Source organism: Artibeus jamaicensis, unplaced genomic scaffold (genome assembly GCF_021234435.1).
Source record: "Artibeus jamaicensis isolate MK-2021 breed Jamaican fruit bat unplaced genomic scaffold, CSHL_Jam_final contig_700, whole genome shotgun sequence".
Classification (NCBI taxonomy): domain Eukaryota; kingdom Metazoa; phylum Chordata; class Mammalia; order Chiroptera; family Phyllostomidae; genus Artibeus; species Artibeus jamaicensis.
This window is the reverse complement of record NW_026521930.1, coordinates 14,380,001-14,400,614: the sequence shown is the minus strand read 5'-3', so window position 1 is coordinate 14,400,614 and position 20,614 is coordinate 14,380,001. Positions and strand designations below refer to the sequence as shown.

The 20,614-nt window shown below is 41.8% G+C and overlaps 1 protein-coding gene across 2 annotated transcripts in view; it reads right to left on the bottom strand.

The window, feature by feature from the left end:
* The window catches only part of RBFOX1 (RNA binding fox-1 homolog 1), a 1,505,061-nt gene that overhangs the window by 610,788 nt on the left and 873,659 nt on the right, over nt 1-20,614 (bottom strand). The window lies entirely within an intron of this gene.

Sequence of the window (20,614 nt, the reverse complement as noted above, 5' to 3'; positions counted from 1 at the left end):
TCTTTCAATTGAAGCATGCCTCCCAATAGCCAAGAAGAGCTTCCTTCCCCAAAGGGAGGGACACACTGTCACCCACAGCAAGGGATAATTTGCACGTCAAAAAAGGTTTGGTGCACGGTCTGTGTTGTACACCTGGAGTCATCAGAAGCATTTTCAGTTCACACAGACTCAAGTATTGGAGAGAGGGTCCCTCAGAAAGGGTTAAAGAAATACCTGTCATCACCAAAAAAATGGCTGTGAAATTCAAGTATAGTCCAATTTAACAATGAACAATTTGTGCTTGGGGATTATTAGAGAATAGTATCTCTAATTCTATTGAGGATGTAGAGAGCTTGGGTAGGAAAAAGTAAGAAATAATGCCCCTCCAGCAGGACTAATAGTTTTAAATAAGCTCTAGATGGGTAGATGGTGCCAATCAGGAGCTAGCCAATTTATAATTTCCCCTTGACTCTGTGTTTTAATCTTTCACTTTTTGAAATAACATTGATTAAAAAATAGTAAAGCCATCCAATTGTAAGTGGCACTAGAGGAGGAGACAACGTGGCCATCAGAGCTTGCTGGCAGCCTCCAGAGCACCAAAGTGCATGCAAAGGGGATTCAGTTTCCTTCCCTGGACTTGAGCAAAGCTGGGACGCCATGGTAACCTCAATAATGAGCGCCTTAAATAATGAGGACGCCTGTCCAGTCAACTTGGCTGAAACCTTCTTAGCAGCCACAGGCAGGGCTGCTGGAAGAGGAAAGCCTCTGTAATTACACTAATGAGGATGAGATGAATTGCAGGTCATCTCCAATGGGATGGTGGGGTTCCCTGGGTGTCAGGCAGGCACACAGGGACCACCACAGCCAGACAGGACACAAACGGTGTTCTCTGAGCAGCAGGAAAAACAAGGGATGGTGTTTCAGAGCACAGGAAAGTAGTCTTTAAGTAATCGGAATATCCAGCATTCATTAAGTGCTGCCTTTGTGAGAAGCACTGAACTAAAAGCTTTCTATGCATTATCTCATCACAATGAATCATCTCCTATGCCTGATGAGTCTGATATTATTTTTACCCCTAGTTTGTGGCTCTGAGAGGTTAAGCAACCTGCCACAGCTGACATGGCAAGTAAATGACAACAGGGATTTGAGGCCAGGCAGTGAGGCTTAGGGTCCATTTCCTAACCACTGGGTCTTCCTGCCTCTCTGGCTGCAAAGTGGTAGCCACGTTCTTGCAGCACAGCTGCCAGCCACTTCCTCTCCACCCATTTTCCTGTCCATGGCTCCACTCTGGGAGAGACCATAGACCGTGTGGGCCCCTCCCAGCCCAGATGAGCCCACCAAACAGCTTCTCCTTCTGGGGCATGCTCCATCCCTATCATCCCCCTCCTCGAGTATTTTCTTTTCCAGAACTCCCACATTTCCTGAAAGGACAGGGATCTGGGCCCCTTCCCTAACTGGACCATCTCCTCTAAGATAAAAAGGGGGAATGTGGAGTGTGAAATCAGACAGAGATAAATTCAATTCCTAAGTCTGCCACTTAATTAATCACTGGACTTTAAATATACCCCAAAACTTCCTGCAGTGTGTTGAATAGCATTCCCCACAGATTCATGTCCACCTGGAACTTTAGAATGTGACCTTATCTGGAATAGGGTCTTTGCAGATGTAATCAAGGTAAAGGTAGAGAGGAAGTGATAGCCAATGAGGGTGGGCCCTAGATTCAATGTGAGTGTCCATACAAGAGACAGAAAAAAGACACACACAGACACACAGGGAAGAAGGCCAGGTGACAGCAGAGACAGAGAGGAAGTGATGTGGTCAAAAAACAAGAGATATGAGCAACTACCAGAGGCCCAAGAAGCAAGCAGGGATTCTCTCCTAGAGCCCCCAAAGAGAACATGGCCTGACACCTTGGTTTTGGACTTCTGGCCTCTAGAACTGTAAGAGAATACATTTCTATTATTTTAAGCCAATGAGTTTGTGATGATTTGTTATGACAGCCCTAAGAATGAATATACTTCATATGCCTCATTTTCTCTTCTATGAAATATGTGTGAAATCCATGACCTCAATGAACATAGGCCCCCCACATCATTCTATACCCATAACCAAACAGCAGATCTCTCTACCTGCATCTGGACATTTACACAAGGTGCCACCAGGGAGGCCTTGAGACCAAAGCTCACTAGAGTCACTTAAATCCAAACCACAAGGCATTATGAACCACTTTGTTCATCATAACTCCTTGGCTCCAATCTATCAATAACATTACTTTTCCACCTAATTTTCAAAATATTTAATGACTATCTATCCTGTTGTTTCTCACATTGCCTCAAAGGGATCACTCATGTGTCCAGCAAAAGTGTCCTTGAAATTCACACCTAATCTGTCTGTCACATTTTCCAAACCTACTGTTCATTCCAATGAGAAGAAATGACATGTGCCGAGTCCAGATTACCCTAAACAAATTGACACATGGATCTAGTTATCATGCTTTCTTCTTCAATAAACCTGCAGGCCATGTTCCTTACAACATCCCCCAGACTGGAGGGAAGAGTTATGTGTGATGCTTCTGCCCACATTTTCTAGGGCCCACCAGCTTTTCTCCATCTGCTTTGAAACTTCAGGGATATCTGATATTTTTCCATTTCCAATCTCACACCCCTTTGTGTTTGCCACACACTCTCAATCATATTTAATAATGTCATGTCCAGATTATTTTATTGTTTTAGGATATTTATGTAGGTAAAATACTTAGGGTTATTTACAGCTAACACTTTCCTAAGATTGTTCTGCCAGTACTGACTTCATCACCCCTACCATCTTTTATTCCATCCTGAAAGAAGAGGATTTTTCTTGACAGAGAAGAAGCCAACAGTAAAGAAACCAGTGGAGAGTTCTGCTTCTTCTACATGATGCATCGACTTTAAACTGTTATCCCCGAACGGCCTGCCTATACCCTTCTGGTTCTCTCTGATCAGGTTTTGTTTCTGGATTTGTCTGTTTTACCTTGGCATGATCAGCAACACTTGGTTAAGTTCATTTAAAGATTGGGCTTCAAAACTGTAAGCTTCTTCAGGTGGTCATTGAAACTTGTAGACGAGGAAACCAAGCCTAGAAAAACCACAGAGCTAAAGCGCAGAACTGGGTTCCATTGCGTCTGACTTATGCTAGCACCCTCTCTTAGCCTCTGCCATGTCACTCTCTCTGTTGATGACAAGCTTTTGACTATTCCAAGGGTCCCATCATTCATGCCTCTGTGCTTCACACTCCGATTAGATTTTCTAGGCGTCTCACGTCCTGTGATAATTCAGAGCTGGTTCGCATTTTAAAAGAAATGCAAGACGGTACAAATAACTTTTTAAAGTATCGTACCACTAGAAGTCATAATGATGTTTGGCTGAATATTTTAAAAGGTGGGGGCTCCTTATTGCAATAGAATGAAGAGTTCAGATGATCATCAGTGAAAAAAACTCCACCCCATCCAACTCTGGCCCTAAGCTGAGGTAGAGCAATTTTCCAGCAATCCATTTACACCCAGTCAGAGCTCAGACGGTGTGCCAATTTGATTAGAAAATGGCTTACACACAGAGCCAGCCCTGTCTATTAGAGGGAGAACTGGACTAATGAATCTTGGAAATGGGAAAGTCTGTCTATCCTTCTTCAAATCTGTAAGCCAATTATTATATTGGATCTTGACTTCCAATATTTCTGCAGGCTTCTAGGCAGTGAAACTGTGCCAAGCAACAGGCAATGAGAAACCGTGTTTCTCAGGGTTGCAAAACAGCATTTCTGTGCTGGGAATTAAATAAAGCTTCCTTCCTTCCTTCCTTCCTTCCTTCCTTCCTTCCTTCCTTCCTTCCTTCCTTCCTTCCTTTTGTCTTTCTCTTTTTCATTCTTTCTTTCCTTTATTCCTTCCCTTTCTTTCATTTTTTGTTTTTCCGCTTCTCTAACAACAACAAAAAATTGAGTTTATATGTGACAGAGTTGAAGAGAAAGAAATACATCCATTTTCCTGGTGAAAATAAACAACTTGACTGTTCTTCTATCTGGGCATCTTTGCCACGTCTTTTGAAAGTCAAATTCTGAAAGGTAGGCTTTGAGGATTAAATTCTCTGCCTGCTTGTTCCCCAGGTGGGTTTATCTAAGCACATTAGTCTTGGTCAGAGGCAAATAAGACTAAGGATAAGGGGGAGTCTAGTGGAGAAATTTAGAGGAACAACACTGGACTCAGACTGCCTACTTCTGAATCCTGACTCTGCCTGCTCCTGCTAGTTGCCCAAGTTTGGGCAAGTTACTTGGCCAACCTCTGTCTCTGCTAATCCCATCTGGAAAAAAAAAGTTGGAGGTGGGGGTGGGAAATACTAATGCTGTCTGATTTACAGGGTTTGTATTAGGTTCCTGTAGGTTTATATCTAAACAGCACTTTTTGCATTTTGTGGCACAGGAACAATATTATATAATACTTATTAAATAAAATAAGCCCTGGCTGGTGTAGCTCAGTGGATTGAGCGCGGGCCTGCGAACCACACGATCGCGGTTCGATTCCCAGTCAGGGCACATACCAGGGTTGCAGGCCGGTTCCCTGCAGGCCAGTTCCCAGCAGGGGACGCACAAAAGGCAACCATACATTGATGTTTCTCTCCCTCTCTCCTTCCCCCCCTTCCCCTCTAAAGATAAATAAATAATAAAATATTAAAAAAAAATAAAATAGATGTAATGAACGTATCAAGAATGATGATTCATCCTCGCCATTAATTTCCTTGTTTATTAACTGAATAAATACTTATGAGTGTCTGCTGTGTGCCAGGAAGTTAAATAAGACACGGCTCCTGCCCTCAGGAAATGCTCAGTCTTTTAAGGAAGGCAGACTGTTTTGAGTGCTCTGCGGTACAAAGGGCGTTTAGGGGCGAGGACTTGGGAGCAGCGCCCCAACCACTTGCCTTTCTCAGCAAGTGTCCTCTGCCAGGAAATAACACAGGAGGTGAGAGCCCAGGCTGCAGGGCAGCTGGACCTCTGCCTCAGACTCCAGGGAGATGGGGCCTCTTCAGAGAAGGGCCAGCAGCTGACCTGGCAGCCCCTGTGCCACCAAGGCAAAGCAAAAGCTGCTCTGGGCAAATCTTTCTAGACGATACAGAGAGCAGATATTAACGTCCAGAACAGCATGTGCCACCTGTAAACTGCCTCTAAGCTGAATTTAAAGGTGGCACAGTGGCCCCTCACAACAGGAAGCTGGGGCCTGAGAACAGAAGGGCAGGTACTTCAGTCTGATGGCCCAGCCTGCCCTTGTCAGGGCATCAGGCCTTTCCTCCCTCCCTCCTTGTAGCTCTCTGCACACATGCTGCATCTGGAGGTGAAGTGGGAGGGGGAGAAGCAGGTAAGCGCAGCTGTGAGGTGTGTATGTATGAGAGACAGAGACAGGAGGAGGAAGAGAGGAGGATAGAGAAGAGACTAGGGGGAGAGGGACATTTTAGGGATGTGGGGAAGATGAAAGGGCTGTAAAAGAGCCAAAATACTTGGAAATATAAGGGCCGCCCTAAGCTTTGCTTGATTCATTTAATTCTGCAATTTTGAAAAGTATTGTAAATCAAACTCTTTTTCTATAGCGTTTTGTCATGGGCACAGAAATTACATTTTTAATTAAAACACATTAAACATGACCCGGCATGAATTAGCGGGGCTAGGAATCCCGGGGGGCGGGGAGGAGGGAGGAGAAACACCATCCTCACAAATGCTGGCCTTTTGCGTCCCCAGAAAGGAGGGTCTTAATAGTCCTCAGAGTGATCCCCAGAAGTTGTCTTTTAGGGAAACCCAATGCAGAGGGCCACTTGCCGACACCTGCACCCTGAGCTTTGGCTGCGTCCCGGTGAAATTGCAAGCTTCCCAGTCTGCACACAGCTGATTCCTTCTCTCATTTTTCTACGTCGGACAGGATCCCAGACCCACTAGTGCCTGCGCTAGCTAGCCCTCGACCTAGCTGTCTCCCCCAAGCAAGGCTGAACTCCCCACTAGGGTGCTGGAGTTCAGAGGTCCCTGCATTGCAGACTGAAACCCCAGCTTTCTTTCCAAACAGTTCCCAGTAGCGAGTATTTGTCGATTCCAGCCTGGCGTCAGACTAGAGCTGCTTTGAATGCGGCAGCTCCAGTTTCAATCCCTGCAGCGCCATCTGCTGGCCACTCCTTCTTGGTACTGAGGATTCCCTGGACAATGGAGTTGCTGTCCAGCGGGGATGTCTGTGGGACAGGCAGAGGCCCTTGGCCCTGACGCCAAGCATTCCCCAAGACCTCCAACGAGGAAGCACCGCCATCTATCCAAGATCTCCCAATGCATGCCGCTTCTTCTCAGCTGTGAGCACGAGGAGCGTTACTCTGCAACTCTAATTGTCTGGAATCTGGTTCCACCACTGCTACTCACTGTATAGCCTCAGAATGTCCCGCCACCTCCCTGAGCCTCAGTGTCCTCCTTCATTATGTGAAAAGGTGAGCAGGACGACTTCCAGGGGCCCTTTGTCTTCTATAGGGGATAATTTCAATCTCAGTGTGAAAACCATCTTGGCTGAAGACAGAGTCCAAAGAGAATGGCAGTGGTCGGCTCAGAACACAACTTTGAAACTATGGTGTAAAGAGCATAACAATGAGGCTGAGACAGGATGCTGTGGAATTTGTGCCCAGGGCTCCTCCACTCATATCTAAGTGCACAGAAGAAGCAGGACCACGCCCTGAATGATAAGGAACAATGGTGGCAGCAAGTGGACACCTTACAGTTACCAGCCCCTGAAATCCATCTGCTGCCTGCCCTGGTATTTATAGGGTGAGGAAGCATCTCCCAACATCTACAGAAATTTTTTCACGAGAGCCTACAATTATTGCCTATTATTATTTTTTAAGTGCATGGGAGCAAAGCTATGGATTATAAATTCATGGTAGATTATGTTTTAATGTTCTCCAAACAGAATAATAATTGCTAAAACTGCTTTGGGTATCAAGCTTCATTGCACTAAACTGTACTCTAAGAATTATTATTTTTAAAAATCACTTATGGTACCAGGATGACACAATGTCACAGAACTAGACTCCTGACAATCTCTGTCAGAGTCACCACCCCCCACGATGTGTTACAGTCCAGGGCAGAAAATGAATGCCAATGCTGTAAATTAAGGTGCAATTTGTAAATGCTTCATTAATATTTATTAAATGAGTATTAGATGCTCTTACAATCTTTAATAAGATATTATAAAGCATGTCATTAACATGCATTAGGGGCACATTCTTAGCAAGCCACACCATAGCCCACTGTAGGAAATACCTGGTTTTATGATGGTCCTAAAGTCTTTTCCAAGATATTATGATGAAGGTATAGACACCTAAGTGGCTCTCAGCTTATCAAAACATCTTTGGGGATGGTGGTGGATATCCTGCCACGGGCATCAGAAACAGAAATTTTTCCACGTTGTCAACCCTCTTTCTAAATTCTACAGGAAACACATAGAGGGGTAACAAATTTCATCTCTGGATTATTACAAATGGCAGCCTCTGGCATTGTGTAGTGAAGGGTTCAGAGGTTCTATCTGAGCTACATAGGAAAGAATAGTGTATAGTGATCAATAAGTGATGCCTGTTTTGTGTACTATAGAAACAAGTGGGATTGTAGAGCAGGTAATATCCATCTGCAATACAGGAGAAAAGAGATAAATGCATAATTGGAGGGGTTCTATTTGGGCTGCCTCAAATTTGCATCTGCATGAAAGAAAACACAGAAACATGTCTTATGAAGAATATGCATGAAAATATAGAGAATAGATCCCCATTCTTTTAACACTAAGAGGTCTTCATTTTGTGAAACAATAATCTCATGTTCATTTATTGAGGGTCATTAGCCCCTTCTTTCTGCAGCTTCTTATTTTACATACTCTTTTCTCTGAACTAGCCAACATCTTTCCTACCTCAGTGCCTTTGCACAGGCTGGTCTCTGATTAGAATTCTCTTACCTTTATTCTTTGAATGAGATCTCTTCTTATTTTTCAGATAAAGTACCACCTCTTGCTAGAGCTTCTTACTGTCCATGGCTGTATTTGTTTAATGACAAAGTGAAGACTCAAGACTCAGAGGATGGCGTTCAAGCCCCAGTTCTGCAGTTTCCTAGCTGTGTGAATTTTGGTGCCAGTTGCTCAACTTCTCTACCCTTCAGCAACCTTGGATGTAAAATAGGGATGAAAAGCACAGTCTCCATCTTGTGGGTTAAATGAGTTCACATGCAAAGAGCATTAAGAAAGTGTTTAGCACATAATAAAGATTCATTGAGTATCCGTTTTTCTCATTTTGCTTATTGAGCCATTTTTTTCTTTTCTGTTTTCTTCTGCTAGATGTTCTATGGGAGCATAGGCCCTTTACATCCAGAACTTACTATAGCCAAACTCATAGCAAATACTCAGTAGGTATGAGTGGAATTTCCTACCTAGGGGCTTCACTAAGGTTATAATGGCTAAGACATAGTTTCTGCCCTTGTTGGGGCATCTGGGCTAAGAAGAAAGAAAAAGAAGTGTAATGTTTCAGTTCAATCTCATAAGGTCAAAAAGAGAGGGATGGCATGGTGGGCAAGAACGTCCTCTCAGAGTGGGCAAACCTGAGTTTGAGGGCTGTTTGTACTGCTTCTAAGAGTATGATTTCATCTCTCTGGCCTCTGTTTGCTCATCCCTAAAAATGGTAGATAATGGTAATATCCACCTTCAAAAATTAGAAAATACATAAATGTATATATACATATGTGTGTGTATATGTGTATTCTTGTAATGTGTCTGATACATAGTAAGTTTTCAATAAATCAACAGTGCTACTACTATTATATTTTAGTGCTATTTTTATTATTTACAAGAGTCTTGGTAAATACTGTGGTGCCTACTTAGCCCATCTGGTGCAAATAAACAGAGGAAAATGCACCTTAAAGTGAAAGAATCAAACTCCAGTGTGACCACAAGATGGCTCCTAGGAGGTCTCCAGGCCCCTCCCAAAACATGCAGGTCTTCTAAAGGACACTTTGCACTGTCACCAGCCTGCCCAACTCTGCAAGGAGGGTTCCCATTAGGACCAAGGGACTCTGCCAGCTTGGAGTTCAGTCCCCTCTTGGAGGTTCCCCTGGGTAGGGGAGGAATCATCTCAGGCTCTTGGTTGTCTCCTGGAAGCTGAGCAAGGTGTCAGGTCTTTCCCAGGCTTCCTTCACCCGGCAGAGCAGCAGGCAAGAGAACCTCACCTGCTGCCTCAGTCTGTCCTTCCACCCACCACCCACAAATCTTCCTTCTTATTCCTACAACCACAGAAACAGGTGCACAGCCCAGGCCCCAGGGAGCTCTCTTCTAAATCACAGGACTGTTCCAGTGATGAAGCATGTAGACAGCATGTCTTTTGAGAATAGTCCCATACCCTCTTTGGCCCAGGCTTTGGAATTGGAAAGATCTGAGTTTGAATCCCATTTTTGTCACTATCTACCCACAGGACATTACTTAAATTGTCATATTTAACTTTTCTTATACCTCATTTTTTAATATATTTTAAAAGAAGCCCTTGCTGGTATGGCTCAGTAAATTGAGTGCCAGCGTGCAAACCAAAGGGTCACCAGTTCAATTCCTAGTCAGGGCATGTGCCTGAGTTGCAGTCCAAGTCTCCAGTGGGGGGCACTCAAGAGTCAACCACACATTATGTTTCTCTCCCACTCTTTCTCCCTCCCTTCCCCTCTCTAAAAATAAATACATAACATCTTTTAAAAAGATAAAAATAAGATAATGTAAGGGGAGTGCACAATTTAAAATGGCAATTTTACATTATATGTATAATAACAAATACTAATACACTTAGTACACCTGAAAGGTACATCGTTCCTTTGAATAAGATCCGTTTGCTCTACTCTTCTCTGGCCAAAGTCACACCCTTCCCAGAAGTGAGTTAGCCAAGGATCATAGCTGGGAACTTGTTGTTCCAACTGTAATGTGATCAGATATCATAGGGGCAAGAGGAATGTAGGTAGGGCAGAAACAAAAATGCTTTTAAGAGCCTAACTAAAGCTGTAAAGTTCCTCAGAAAAAAAACAAATAAACAAATAAAATTCAATAGCATGAGTTACTTAATCTTTCCCTCCTTTCCTTTCTCACCACATACATATACTTTCATGAAGTCCACAAAACACACTTAAAAGCTTTTACTCCAAATAATTCATTCTGTGTGAAAACTTCGGTCTCTTTGCATCTTAAGTAGCAACATCTCCCAATTTACCTATTTTTTTCTCAAGCTACAATATAATTAAACCTGAATAAGGTAAATGCACCAAATTATCCTACTTCATAGCTTTCTGCAGTATAGAGAAAGGAAAGGAATGTAAGAGAAGAGGAAAGAATTTGTTAGAATGGTTTCATAAAAAATAACACCAAATGTACTAAGAAATTCCAGGAATACCCCACAATAAAAGAATGGGTTGGTTTTCAAGTTAAAGTATCATCCCCCCTTAGTCTTCACACCCATCTATATCATATTCCCCTAGCTTCCACCAGAGACATTTGTAAAAATTTAAGAAACCAGAAACATTATTCCCAGTTCCGGACTATAGTAGGTTTTAATTTATAGACATTGGCCACATTTCCAAAACAGGATCAGATAAGATGACATGTGTGAATGTCTACACACACACATATACATGAACATGCACACTCACAGTCATGTTCAAAGAAGCATCCAGAAAATAACAAAGCAATCCTTGGAGTTTGGGCTTCTCACTGAAGGTAGATACCTACTTCACCTGAAATGTTCAGAATTCCCTTGCATAAGGAGTAGCTGAGGAAACATCTAGAATGAAGGGCAGTGGAGAGAGCCACCCTTCTTGAGGTCACGGCTAATTTAGAATGATCCACCAAGGTATGGCTTACGGCAGTTCAGCAAGAGGCTCAGGTGGATTTCCAAAAGGGCCTCATTTCATAAATCCTAGGTGGTCTGAGGGATGGGTGGGTATCTGTGCAGGCCATCCTGCTAGCAGGATGAGCTAGCGGGGCCTGCTTCCAAATGTTAATGAGGACCTCCTGGTCAGTAATTGGTAAAACTTCATTCTCTGAATATTCAGTGTGCCTGAGAAGGAGGTGTGCACACCTAACCCACACATCACATGCAGTTTGCAAACACAGCTCTTGGAAAATTTATTTTCTGTATCAAGATCTTCTTACAATGCCTCTGAGACTTCAAATTCTAGATGGATAGGTAGATAGATGAGTTGATAGACAGAAAATAGACAGACAGGTTGGTAGATAAATGATAGATATTATATAGATAATAGATAAATAGATAGATCATATTTAAAAAAATAAAAAGAAAGACAATGTTCTTCACCCGGAGGGTTACAATTCATCAGTATTTGTTTGGAAGCTGCCCTGTCGCAAGGCTGTGAAAAGGTGAAGAGAAGCTATTGAAAATCCAGAGAAGAAAAAGCTTTCTCAGCCAAGGTCAAGTATATATCAGCCGTGAGACAAAGCGACACTCATTTCAACCCGAGGCCACAATGTACCTTGACCCCAGCCTCATGAAAACAACAATTTGTCGTCCTCTATAAAACACTTCCTTTACTTTCTCTGTTCTGTTGGCTTCCTCAGAGCTCAAACTCCTGAGTTAGCAGTATCTGGCTGTATTTTACAAGCAGGCGTGTGAATGTGAGTGTGTGCATTGCATGCTAAGATTTGGGGCCAAGATTTATCTCATTCTCCGATGGCATTTTATCGTTATTAGAGAGCAATAAATTTCAGCTCCGTTAGCACTGCATTTAAATATGCACCCAGCGAGATAGAAAGGTGCTGTATCTATAGTATGTTATAAATTTCCATTATTTGCCATCACTCTATACTTGGGCCTTGGCAGAGCCCAGCGAGACTGCACGTTTTGTTTAGATTGCTCCTCTTCCCTAAAGGGAAACTTCACCAACACTTGAAGCAGATACGATTTGCTGGCCACGACTCTGTTTGCACCTGAACAGCTGTTTTGCTTTTTTATTTAGAGAGAACAGGGTTGCCGCCATCTGTCTTTTGAAAAATGAATTCTGCTCACAGCAACATGGAACCATAAAAAAGAGAGGGAGAGCAGCTGAAGGATGAAGCCAAATGTCATGATAGAGAGAGGGTCAACTCGAATAGGAGACAAAAATAATGATGAACATTTACCACTGGGGAAAAAAGAAAACAAGTCAGGGATTTCAAAGTTGGTAAATGAGGCTCTAGTGACAACCCAAGAGGAAACACTCTCAAGGTTTCTCCAACAAGTGCTGGCAAAACCCAAATAACGAATCACCTTACCTATGAGGCATCCAGGGCTCCTGTCACAAAGACTGCTCACAGAATCCTAAAACTGCACTGTGAGGTAGATATTTTAATCAAGTCCACTTTAGAGGTGAGCAAAATCTAGTCACAGGCATCAGTCAGACCTGGCTGAAGCTCAGCATTTCCACCATCTGGTTTTGCATCTCGTATCATGCCTATTTCTGCATCCAGCAAGTGATGTGTCTACCCATATGAGGGAGTATCTGGAAGGATTAGATGAGTCCATCTCTGCAAAACCCTATGTGCAGTGCTTTGCACACAGATGAGCTTAATAAATTTCAGCTGTATCTGTTATCAAAGCAGTTAAGTGACTTAGGTTTCACCCAAAAGCAGGTATAAAATGGGAGTCCTGACTCCAGCTTTAATATTTATATCTTATAGCCATTTTCTAAAGCTCAAGTAGGTAGGCTATATATACTATGATAGCACACTAACTCCCAATCCTCAGTGACTTAATATAGCAGGAGGTTATTTCTCACATATGCTGCATGTCTAGGATAGACCCTGAGAGTAAGGGAGGTCCTGTTCTCCATGGTTACTCAAGGACCCAGGCTAGTGGAGATTCCTGCATCTCGACATAGGACTTCAGATGCACTGTGGCAAAAGGGGAGAGTGCTTACAGATCTTAGACCTACTCTCTCAAGCTTTGTCTCAGAAGTGACACACATACCTACTGCCCACAACCAAGTGCCTGGGGCTAGTCTCATGGTCCCACTTACCTGCAATGAAGGAATGGGTAGTGCGGTCTCCCTTGTAACCAGAAATAGTGTCCACATTTTGTCTATGACACCAACTAAAGGGAATGGTGGATTAACTGAATCTTTCCCCTTTTTATACATTTTTATGCTTCTGTGAAACATGATTACTCCTATAGTTATAATTAAAGCCAAGCAAATTTGATATTCTACAATTCCTCACTATTAAATAATATATATTTTCTCTCCTCAAACAAGAAAATGTCATTAAAGTGAGTTACAAGGTATGGAATGGAATGAAGTAAAGTGGAATGGAAAGGAATAAAATGGAATGGAATTAAATAGAATGAATGCAGTGGAGTGGAATAGAAAGGGATAGAATGGAAAGAAGGGAAGTGGAGTGGGGCGAGTGGAATGGGATGGGATGGGATAGAGCAGAATGGAATGGAATAAAACAGAACGGAACAGAACAGAATAGAATACAATAGAGGTATGAAATACTGGACTCCTAATCATCAAAGAATATTTCAGATATGATCATCATTCCTTGTTTGCTTAAAAGAGCCATTTTATCATAAGGAGATAAATCACAAATGGGTAGCTAATTGACTCTTAAATTAGCCAGAAACTCAGAATAATGTAAACAGTCTCTCTCCAAAACTGCCCTTAAAATTAAGATTTTTTTTTGACACAGGAAGGGAAGACTGCCTATTCCTCTTTCCGGTCTCTGTATCTAAAAGTTGTCTACCAAAACCTTATGACAGGATTCTGACCCCATAGCTCCAGAACAGGGCTCAGATCTCTATGTCTCCACCAACTGTGAAAGGTGAATCTGATGCCCAGCCAGAGCTGGGAATTCGTGCTCTAGACTTACTCCATGGTCCAGGAGAACAATCCCGGGAATGTAAAGAGGAGTTTCTACTTTCCAATCCCAAACCATGTACTCACTTGTACCCTCACTGTCCCCTTTTACAATGATATAATGTCTAAAATGCCATCTGATCGTGAGGGCTATATTAGAAAAACATACAAAAAGCTCTCAATATTTGTAGCTTGAAGCAACTACTATTATCATCATGACAAATCTAGAGCATTGATAGTGGGTAAGGGGAGAAGAGAAAGAACAGTAACTGTTTACTCTGTCCCAGGCCCCAGGTGCAGATACACAAAGGGGGGGGGGAATCAACAAAATATGACTATATATATATGTGTGTGTGTGTGTGTGTGTGTGTATATATATATATATACTCTTCATAACCCATATATATATACACACATATATATATACACTCTTTAGTATTAAAGAAACTTTTGTAATATGAGACACATGAGAATATTAAACTAAATAGAATAAGCAAGACACTAAAGATAAATACTGTGTAGCTCCACATATATAAGGCACCTAAAATGGTCACATTAGTAGAATCAGAAAGTGAAATGGTGGTTTCTAGGGGCTTAAGGGGCGGAGAAACTAGGGAGTTATTAATTAATGGGGATAAAGTTTAGTTAAGCAAGATAACTAAGTTCTAGAAATCTGCTGTATAACATTGTACCTATAATCAACAATAATACCTTGTATACTTCATATAATTAATTAAGAGAGAAGGTTTCATGTTTTACCACAGTAAATATCTTTTTACAAAAGTACACACACATACACAGACAAACCCAGGAGGCTTGCAAAAACAATGATAACCACAATTCCTGTTTTCATGAAGTTTACAGTCTGCTGAAAAGCTGAGTCCTTAACCTGTTATCCACTCTCCTCCCCTCAGGGTATAATTGGATCACCTTGAAAGGCTGGGAATAGAAGCCAAAATATATTTCCCAAAGGGTTTTTGATGCGTTTTTGCAGAGACTATTGTTCAACTTAGGCCAGTTTACATATCATTTGGAACATTAGCTATAGTTTCAGGATTTTGGACAGACAGTTCTTTTGAATTTATTTTGTGTACAAAAGTTTCTGTCCTAACAAACCTGCCACATCCATTACATTATGTATTTATCTTTAGTCTACTGAGTGAACACTGTTACCTAACTGCCTCTGCAGTCCCCTGGAATTCTCCTTCCTTCTTTTAGAGAGAACTTTCATGTGAGGGATAGAGAATAGAGGATTTTGTTGAGATCCTCCTCCCTCCTCTCAGATTCCAAGGACTATAACATCGATAATGATTTTGTGATAATAGATTACTTCAGAGCTTCTCAGCCTTGGCACCACTGACATTTTGAGCTTGGCAGTTCTTTGTGGTGGGGGCTGTCCTGTGCATTGCAAGACATTCAGCAGCATCAGCAGCATCCCGCAGCTCTACCCACTGGATACCAGTAGCAACACCCTCCTAGTTGTAGCAATCAAAAACCTCTCTAGACTTTGCCACCTGTCCTCTGCGTGGGACAAAATCACTTCCAGTTGAGAGGCACTGCCTTTGTTTATTGCATACGTCCTATGAGCAAAACACTGGTTTGAGTTCTCAACATACCTTACCTCACTAAGTTCTTTTAGCAGCCCTATGTGATTAGGAACTATTTTTATACCAATTTTAGTATAAAAAATATTATGTTCTCATTGGGGCATAACTCCCTATGCCAGAGATAAGTTGTTCCAAAGTCCTAATCCTCTCATTGTCTCTTCAGGCAGTTGTGAGCAGAGACTGGAAAATGAGGTAGAAGTGACTTCTATTTCATGAGGGACTGAAGGCTACTGACATCCTGATATGCCCACATGGCCTCAGGCATCACCTAGTGGGTAGAAATGAGTCATGTTTTGTAGATGAAAGAATAGCATTAAAAGGACTTAGGTTTCAGTCCCAGGTTTGCCACTAATAGTTATGTGACTTCATCTACCAGACAGTCTCTCAGCCTCAGGGCTTTTATCCTTAAAATTGAGACTTTTTTTGTTTTATATGGTTATGAAAGAGTTAATTAAGAAAAAAAGACAAATACTACACAATTTCACTCACGTGTGGGATCTAATGAACAAACTAAACTAGTGAACAAATTTGAGGCAGACTCATAGGTAGAGAGCTGGCTTGACAGTTCTGGGTGTGCTGGGGGCTTATATCTGAAGAATGAGACAGTAATAGAAGAAGAGTAGGAAAAACATACAGCATAGCTCAACTAACATCATCTAACAGCACCTCAGTCCTTCCCATTTCATATGACTGATGTCACTGACCAAACAACTTTTTAGAAGGACCAACCTATTATAACAGGACACAGCAGAAAGGACTTGCTTAGGTTCAAATCCCCACCTGTCACCTACAGTCTATAAGGCCTTGGTAAGTGGTTTACTCTTTTGGTTTTCGGTATATTCTTCCGTGTCTCTCAACCTCATAGAATCATTTGAAGAATTAAATATTTTAATATTATGAAAGCCCCTTGAACCAGGCCTGGCATGCGTTGATGGCTATACAAATGACTGATAATTAATAAAATAAAGTAAATTCCAATTATTGCGCAGGTCTTGAATTTTCAACTATACAGACATAGCCAGAAATTCCCCCTTCTCTAAAATCTTTCCCACCCAGAAAAAAAACACAAAACCTTGTGTTTTAAATTCAAAGGCCCACAAAAATCACAAAAATTATATAAGAGACAAGAATAGCTGAAGGAAGTTGTTTTCTGGTCTTACCCATTGTCCTGATTAGACTCTTTATTTTCTTTATTCTTATTATTGACAGATGTTCTCATGCCACCACCACCCCCACTTTGCCCACCTCCACTTAGCCCCTGGGCCCCTTCCCTTTGGCCATCCCCGCACTGTAGTCTGTGTCCATGGTAATGCATGTATGTTCTTTGGCTAATCCCTTTCCCTTCTTTCATTCAGTCCCTCCTTTCCCCCTCCCCTCTGACAGCTGTCAGTCTGGAAGAACTTTATTCACACAGTGTCTCTGATCACGAAGAGTCTCCATCCTGGTACAACCTACATCTCCCTCACAGACCACTAGGTGTCTAGCCCTGAGCTACACAACAAATCCAAGAATCTCAGTGTGTGTCCTAGGGTTAGAATCTATACAGAAACCCTAGCCAAAATGTGAACTTCATGCTCATAATGAAAGTTAGTTCTTTTGTATTCTCCAAAAGCCCATGAAAAACAGTTTTCTCTCACTACTGGAGAATTTGCCATTTCATCCTAGATTGTCAGTAGATTTGTGTGCGGGACTTAATAATGACACATATGTGTAAGGGGTCCTTGTAGTACCCACAGTTTATTAAGCTGCAAGCCTCATGGGATGATCATGTGCTTTTCAGCAAAGAATAGAGTTGATGCCCTGAGGCAAACCATTATAGAAGTTAACTAAATTTGAATTCCCCCAGGGCCTCTTGAATGCATTCTTTTTTTTTTCCTTAAGACTTCTCTGAGTTTGTATCAAGTCTAATTGATTTTTAGCACAGGAAACCTACCTCCCAATATAGCACTGGGTCCTTTTTCTTTGTAGCCAATGGCAAAAGATCCATTTATAAATTGTTAAACATGTTCATAGCTGAAGGACACCAAAATAGCCCAGGAATATTTTAATACTCAAAGTTGGCTTTGATTAAAATACAAACTTTTCACATTAGCTCTAGGATTATTTTTCATAATGCAGGTAGGTAACAGAGCTGAGTGCCACTTAATTTAGCGTTTAATCAGGAGAACTACTTTGGCATCAGGCTGATTAGGTTGGCTCAACTGCTGCCTGCTCAATTTTTCCCCATAATTGCGGGATATTCTTTATGGTGACAAGTGCCCAGACGGTAGAATTCCAATATGCTATACATCAGCTTCTCCATTATTGGACCAGCTAGATGTGGCATCGTTACCACGGCACTTTCATTCCCATCATTGATCGCATCGTCCTTTCTGTTTCACAATTAATGCAAGTCCGCCGGACTGATCAATCTTCTCATGGGCTTGGGCCACAGTCAATCTATTCCTATGGCTGAGTGTTAGTGATCTGCTGGTTTTCTTGTGAGGCCTGTGGATTTGTCACCGTGGCAAGAAATTTTCTTATTTTAGGAAGCTCCTCATCCCATCAGGCTGCCTGATGCAGTATTTTCAAATTACACGTATATGGATTTTTTAAAAAGGACAGAAAGATAGACAAAATAACATTTCATTCGCACAGCTGGCCATCTCTTGAACTATTACTTTCTTAATTTTACTTTCTAAAACTTTATAATGTGCATTCTAGATCCACAAAGGCCAACTTATCAGCAATATCATTCTCAAAGCAAAGAGGATAACAAAACAGCTTGCAAACAAATTTCCTCTGGTAACAGCTCTTCCCATTATGTAGTGAATGGGTAGTGTTTAAGAATAACTTTCACATGAGACCAGAAAGCCTGGGAGCTGTAGATGTGGCAGAAAATTGGATGATGAGTTTGCTATCAACCAAATGTAGCTAATGCTAATTTGAGTGAGGGGCACAGAAGCCCAGGGTTGTAATTGTTTTTTTTTTGCTACTATTCATGAGATTCGCTGCCATATCATATGGTCTCTAGGCACCTACTGTAAGAGGAGGCCCTGGCTAGCAATCTTGAGATCACACAGAATTTTCCCCACCTCCCATGCTTGTCCTTCCTAGTTCTAAGATTTCTCTTGGTAGCCTTCAGAAATGCACAGAGCTACTGGAATAACATGCAGGCAACAGTGGCTACAGCCTCACTGTCCTAGACAACTCCTAAGTACTTCTGTGTAGAGAAATGAGATGCTTTTCTTGGCAGTATATTCTCAATTGCCAAAGTGTGAGAGCAGAGATTATGAGAAGTCACATTCAAGAGAAAAGCTTCCAAACCCAAAAGAATATAAATGTACTAATATATTGAAAGAAAAAGCTAAATCTATTAAAAATGGTGCGTGGTTCTTAATCAGAATCTATTAAGGATGGAGCGTGGTTAGCTATGTGTAGTAAGCAGAAAGATGATCCTCCAAACTGTCCAGATTCTGATCCCTAGAACCTATGAGTAAGGTACATTCCATGACAAATAGCACTCTGTAGACATAATTAAAGTTGTGAACCTAAAAATGAGATTACTTCTGGATTTTTTGGAGAAGGCACAAGTTAATCACATGAGCCCTTAAAAGCCAAGGAGTTTCTCCAGCTATAGTAAGAGATGCATCTGAAGAGGAGCCAGTGACAAGGGCTGAGCATGAAAGGGCTCTTACTGTTAGTGGCTCTGATATGAAGGGGCCCACATGCAAGGACTGAAGAGGTGTCTAGGGAGCTAAGGCAGTCCCCAGCAATAGCCAGCAAAGAAACAGCAACTTTAGTCATACATCTGCAAGAAGCTAGATTTGCCCATCTTCTGAATGAGGCTGGAAGTGGATCCCTCCCAGAGCCTCCATCTCTTATGAGTCCATCCTTAACTTTGGCTTTGTGAAACCCACAGCCTAGAAACCAGCTGAGCCAACTGGACATCTGACCTATAGAACTGTGAGATGATAAGATTGTGTTATTTAAGCCACTAACTCTGGGATAGTTTGCTATGGCAGCTGTAGAAAACTAACGCACAATGGAAACACAGAAAAAATCTACATGGAGAGGCAGGTTGACTTGAGGAATAGAGTTTCTGCAGACACAATGCCTAGGTTCAGTGTGTGGTTTCACTGCTTACTACATGTCCTTGGACATGTGACTTAACCAAATAAGGGCTCCTTCCTTTGTACACTTAAATTAGTTAAAAATAATGTGATTGCCCATGTTCTCTAGCCAAAGATGACCAAAAACCATACCTGTACTTGAGTGAAGTCGGGTTTATTAGCTGTTGCAAAGAGGGAGAAGGTACACCATGAGGGTGTCTTCTTCTCCATGACATTCCCATGGTGTACCTTCTCCATGAAGAGGGCTGTCTCAATAAGATGGTGTCGGGATGACTTCATACAGGATTTGGGCTTACGTTAGGTACTCAGAGAAGGGTCCAAGAGAGCAGGGCTCTTCTCTAAACTGAATGCCTTCAGAAGGCAGAGCAATTTTGTTATTTGGCATTTTAATAAATGTTACCTGGAAGGAAGAATATAGTGAAGCTAAACTGTAGTTCATACCAAAGGAGCAGTCACCCACATTAACCAGAATAGGGAGATAATTGATCCTTTTTGTGATTTAGTCAAGATCCGTGTTTTCAACTGAGTTCAAACATGATCACACAGCGGTCTTTGTGTTGTCTTGACCCAACACAGTCAGGGGGGTGGACCTTGTCTGATGTCAGTGTTTTGTGAGAATGTACCTAGCTTTTCTTGTGAGGTTGTCTGGGTTCAACAGAATACTAAGGCTTGTCAGTGAATGTCAGGTTGGCCCCTACCAACAGCAAGGCTTCGCTGATAGGATCCACCAGGAGCTGCTCTTCTGGTTCTCAAAACAATAAATATAAAGCACTTTTCATAGTGCCTAGAATAAAGCTATTTTTTAAATGCTGTCACATTAACATGATAAACCATAGGAAACCAGAAGCCATTATTGCCAATTACTAAATGGCATCCCATATATAATTCATCAAAACTGTCTGTAACTTGTCCTTTCTTTGCCAATTCTCTCAAAGACTTGCTGTTTCTGGATTTCTTCTCCCCATTTCTGCCAACTATCTACACAGAAGCTTCCTACATTATATCTCTTTCTTCCTTCTC